We start from the raw sequence: 6,074 nt of genomic DNA on the forward strand, positions 1-6,074 counted from the left end.
GTAAGGGTTCTTATTTTTAAACTTGCTTCACATACTGATTTTGTGTAAGTAGCAACCACACACCACCTTAGTCCTGGCCTGGATTTTCACCAAAAATATATACTAATCGGGATGGAAATAGCTATGTAGTGCCAGATATAAAGTACTGAGTGTTAACCTCTGATACTTGCCTAGCATGCCTAAGGTCCTGTGTTCAATCTCTTCCCCTGTTCACAAACCTGCCAAACAGGAAATTTGTAGTGTGCTTAAGCCTTATTGCACTTTAGCAAGATCAGGATCCCGTTAAGCAGTAAGTTGGCATAACTTTAGGTTGACTAAATATTGGAAGCGCCAATTTTGGCTGTCACATTAAAACAGGCAATAGTTAGGGTTGTGTTAACTGGTGGTTCGGAGCCTCACTTCCAGGAACTAGAAGGTAAGCATATATCCATCCTATGTAGACTTTAGAGACTACCAGTGAACAGATTCCAAGTCAGGAATTTTGAGCTTTAAAATCTTAGGATAGAGCCGGGCAGTGGTGGCTCACACCTGTAATCAGCAGGAGGCAGAGGCAGGTGGATCTTGAAATGCCAAATACATTGGATAATTTTTATGATACGTTACTTTTTTTGTGTAACCATTGCAGAACCAAACCTTTGTCCTCTGCAAGAGCAGCAGGTGCCTTTAATAGCTGAACCATTTCTAGCCCCTTTACATCACAATTTTTTGGGGGGTGGGGGTGGGGGTTTCGAGACAGGGTTTCTCTTTGTAGTTTTATGCCTCTCCTGGAACTCACTTGGTAGCCCAGGCTGGCCTCGAACTCACAGAGATCTGCCTGGCTCTGCCTCCCAAGTGCTGGGATTAAAGGTGTGCGCCACCACCGCCCAGCACGTCGCAATTTTTAATAGCTTAAAATAGTTGGCTTTATATGGAAGTTATAATGGGTAGCCTTACAGACATTGTGTTCCCCTGTGTGGTTAATGGAGACATCTTTCAAGCGTCAGGTTACTGCTATGCATTATAAAATTAATTCAGCTAAAATGCTGTCTTATGTCCTCATTTAATAATTACTAGGATGCAATTAGGTTCTGTTTAGTCTTTAAGCCTTGCCTATCAAGTTTAGATTGTGAACTTAGTTATGTGGGCTTGGACAGTTTATTTGGGTTTTCTGCTTTTCCTTACCTGTTTGATATTGCCAACAAAAAAAGCTTAAAATAATTGGGTTTGGGGGTTGAGGTGGCTTGGTGGCTGAGAGTATTTGTTGCTTTTCCAGAGGACTTAGGTTTCTCGGCACCTACATGGGACACATCTCAACCATCTGTACTTCTAGTCCCAGGGGACCCAGTGCCTTTTCTGGGATTGGGCACATGAGCGGTAGGCAGACGAAACACCCATAGACATGACTTTTTTGAATGTTGGTTTTGGGAGTTGTGGTGCATGCCTTTTAATTCTAACAGTTGGGAGACAGGGGTGCACAAGTTTCTCACTTCCAGGAGAGCCAGGATTATACAATGACATTTTGGGGAGATTTTTTTTTTTAAATTGGGCTTGGTTTGTTCCGAGACAGCTCAATCTGCCTCCATCTTCTGGCTAAAGCATTCCCAAACTGGAGTTATAGCCTTGAACATCTAATTTTGACTCAACGTTAAACTGCTTAAACGTGGGCAGTTTAAATGTTTAAAGTATTAATCGGGCTGGAGAGATGGCTTAGAGTTTAAGAACCCTGGCTGCTCTTCAAGAGGTCCTGAGTTCAATTCCCAGTACTCACAGGGTGGCTGACAACTGTTTGATCTATAATGGGATCTGATACTATCTTCTGGCTCAACAAGTTAGGTGCTTTATATTATATCTTTATTTCATTTGGTAGGTCTTAGATCTTTGAGAGTGTTGCCTGAGGATCTTTTGAGTTTCCAATAATCCAGTGATCTAAACTGAAGTCAAAAGCATTGTCAATGCTGTTGTCAAGAATATTAAAGGAGGCCGGGCGGTGGTGGCACACAACGTTAATCCCAGCACTCAGGAGGCAGAGGCCGGCGGATCTTTGTGAGTTCGAGGCCAGCCTGGTCTACAGAGTGAGTTCCAGGAAAGGCGCAAAGCTATACAGAGAAACCCTGTCTCGAAAAACAAACAAACAAACAAACAAAATTTAAAGGAAACGTTACTTTTCATTGTTACCAAAATTAAGTAACTGATTAAAATATTGAGACCTGTTGAGAAGATGGTCCAGTGCATAAGAGCTCTTGCCGTGCAAGCATGAAGACCTTGCTTTGGATCTCGAGCACAATGTCAAATGCAGGTGTGGTCACATATGCCCACTGAGGCTTGCTAGCTGCTAGCCTGGCTCCAGGTTCAGTCAGGAGACCATGTTTCAGGGGATGGAACGATGAAGGCAGTACACACAATGTCTTCGGGTCACGTGCATATACACCACAAGGAGATTCCAAGACCCAAATTTATGTTAAGAGCTATGCGTGCTGCCTGAGGTTAAGTGTGAGAATTGGCTAAAAGGGTACCTATCTAGAGTAATTCTGGTGATCATTGTAACATATCTGGAAGCATACCTAAAGTCTAATGGAGACTAGTTAAGTTAGGATCTTGGTTTTCTTTTTTCTTTTTCCGCCAAGAACTGAAGTCATTAGTTTTCTTTTTTCTTTCTTTCTTTCTTTTTTTTTGTTTTTTTGAGAGGGTTTCTCTGTGTAGCTGTGTACCTTTCCTGGATCTCACTTTGTAGCCCAGGCTGGCCTTGAACTCACAGAGATTCTGTCTCAGCCTCCCGAGTGCTGGGATTAAAGGCATGTTCCTCCACCGCCTGGCGTCATTAGTTTTCTTTAAATCTGTCAACTGAAACTGCTGGTCTTTATTTACTTTTTTGTTTTTCAAGACAGACCCCTGGCTGTCCTGGGGACCAGGTTGGCCTCAAACTCAGAGATCAGCCTGCCTCTGCCTCCCAAGTGCCAGGATTAAAGGCATACGCTACCACGCCCTAAACTGCTGTCTTTTAAAGTGGGAAGAATATGTTCTAAAAAAAAAAAAGTAGTAATAAAATTTGAGGCTGGCGGTGGTAGCGCATGGCTTTAATCCCAGCACTCGGGAGTCAGAGGCAGGCGGATCTCTGAGTTCGAGGCCAGCCTGGGCTACCAAGTGAGTTCCAGGAAAGGTGCAAAACTCCACAGAGAAACCCTGTCTCAAAAAACCAAAAAACAAACAAACACACACAAAAAAAAACCCTTTGTGTGTATGGGTTATTTGCATGCCTGTCTGTGTAACTGGTGCCCACAGAGGCCCAAAGAGGGGGTTGGGTCCCCTGGAACTGCAGTTACAGATGGTTGTGAGCTGCCATGCAGGTGCTGGAATTTGAATCCAGGTCCTCTAGAAGAACGGTCAGAGCTCTTAACCAATGAACCACCTTTCCAACCCCTCTATCTGAAATTTTAAACAATTACACAATTATTCAATGTAAATTTAAGTACAGTAAAATCCTATGTCCTCCAGAGGAGATGGACAGCATGAAAGAGAGAACTCAAGACCAAATATCTTAAGAATCGTAGATCCACTTTCAATCAAAAACAAGGTTTTTTTTTTTTTTTTTTTTTGGTTTTTTGAGACAGGGTTTCTCTGTGTAGGTTTGTGCCTTTTCCTGGAACTCACTTGGTAGCCCAGGCTGGCCTCGAACTCACAGAGATCCACCTGGCTCTGCCTCCCGAGTGCTGGGATTAAAGGCGTGCGCCACCACCGCCCGGCTTTATTTTTTTTAAGAGTTATTTATTATGTATACAATGTTCTGTCTGCAGGCCAGAAGAGGGCACCAGATCTCATTACAGATGGTTGTGAGCCACCATGTGGTTGCTGGGAATTGAACTCAGGACCTCAGGAAGAGCAGCCAATGCTCTTAACCACGGAGCCATCTCTCCAGCGCCCCCCCCCCCAAAAAAAAGGTCTGAGGATAAACAAACCATCCATTTACAGATGTTTCCATCACAGATGGGACAAGGCTGAGTGCTAAAGTGAGTGGATGGAGGCCTTTCTCTCGGAAATGACCAGAATAGGGTGAGTCTGGTGCCAGGGCTGATAAGTACATGACTGGTCTAATGTACTGGTAGGACTCTTGCTCTTGGAGGAGTCATGCTTATGAACATACACAGCTCCCAAGTGCATCTCCAGGAACCCCTTCCTCAAATTCCTTATGTAGCCCTGGAACTGCTCAGGCTGGGTTTGAACTTGGGATAATTCTGTCTCTTGGGTGCACAGCCATACCTTGCTCCAACTTTTATAAAGAAATAAATAAGCATGAACTACAGTGATTAGATGAAATTGAACTGGTGTTAGAAGTGTTTTTGTTGTAAAGGAATGCACATTTTCAAATTTTAGGAGCTCTGTTTTTATACCCTTCAGATGTCTAATAGGTCTCAACTTATCTACACATGTGAGCCAGTTTTCCCACCGTTAGAACTTCTTCATTCTTGGGTAACTCAATTCCTTGATTTTATTAGAAAATGATGGTGTATACCTTTAATCCCAGATATGAGGAGACAAGGGCAGGCAGATCTCTTGAGTTCACAGCCAGCCTGGTCTACAGAGTTCCTGGACAGCCAGGGGTACAGAAAAACCCAAAGAAATAAAAAAACAAAAAGAAATACAGTTGCATCTATGAACCTCACACTGGTCTCTCTGGTCCCACTCTTGCCTTCTAGATTGCCCAGGTGCATAAACCGGAGGGAATAGGCTCATATCCCACTTCAACCTTAGTGTCTCCTGTGGTGATATTGTGTCCCCAATATATTGTGCACCCTAATAAACTTATCTGGGATCAGAGAACAGAACAGCCACTAGACAGACATAGAGGCCAGAAAATGGTGGCACTCACACCTTTAATCCTATCACTTGGGAGGCAGAGATCCGGCTGGATCTCTCTGACTTCAAGGCCACACTGGAAATAGCCAGGCATGGTGACTCACGCCTTTAATCCCAGGAAGTGATGGCAGGAAGCAGAAAGGTATATAAGGTGTGAGGACCAGGAACTAGAGTCTTTTAAGCTTTTAGGCTTTTAGCAGCAGTTCAGCTAAGATCCATTCGGGTAAGGACTCAGAAGCTTTGTCTGAGGACTCGTGGAAACAGAATCGGATGAGGAATTGCCAAGGTAAGGTTGGCTGTGGCTTGTTCTGCTTCTCTGATCTTTCAGCATTCACCCCAATATCTGGCTCTGAGTTTTATTAACAAGACCATTTAAGATTCGTATTACATCTGAATTCGTGTTACATTCTCCCTGCTAAAGACTGTCCACTCCTACGCTTTTCATAGCTGTTCTTCCCATCATTTCTATGCCTGTGGCTCAGTCTTGGTCTGCAGTTTCTGTTAGCATGCAATGCTAACAAAAAAAGTTGTAACTTTTTTTTTTTTTTTTACTAGCATTCATTTACTTGGATTTTTTGAGACACGGTCTCTCTCTACATAGCTTTGGCTATCCTGGAACTCTCTATGTAGACCAGGCTGGCCATGAACTCAAAGATACTGGCCAGTCCCTGCCCCAGAGTGCCAAGATTAAAGACATGAGTCACTATGCCCAGCTTTTTTTTTTTTAAACCTGTTCTCTCAATCCTTTTTTTTTTTTAAAGATTGATTTATTATGTATACAGTATGCCTACAGGCCAGAAGAGGGTACCAGATCTCATTACAGATGGTTGTGAGCCACCATGTGGTTGCTGGGAATTGAACTCAGGACCTCTGGAAGAACAGCCAGTGCTCCTAACCTCTGAGCCATCTCTCCAGCCCTCAATCCTTTTTCTTAATGTAGTATGCTTCCTAACCCCTCTTTGAATGACACTTCTAAGAACACAGGTATTACTGGTTTTGTCTTTGTGCCACAGTACTGCACAGCAGGCATACCACTATTGTGAATAAACAAATTTCCATGGCAACATATACCATTTCCTTAGGATGACAATCCTAGTTAACCATTTAGTATAAAAAGGTTTTACTTTCATCTTTTTTGAGACAGGCTCTCACTTTGTAGCCCTCACTGGCCTAGAGTTCAGAGATCTCCCTGCCTCTGCCTCCTGAATGCTGAGAATAATAGGCATGTACTACCACGCCTGGTT

Source organism: Peromyscus eremicus, chromosome 4 (genome assembly GCF_949786415.1).
Source record: "Peromyscus eremicus chromosome 4, PerEre_H2_v1, whole genome shotgun sequence".
Lineage (NCBI taxonomy): Eukaryota > Metazoa > Chordata > Mammalia > Rodentia > Cricetidae > Peromyscus > Peromyscus eremicus.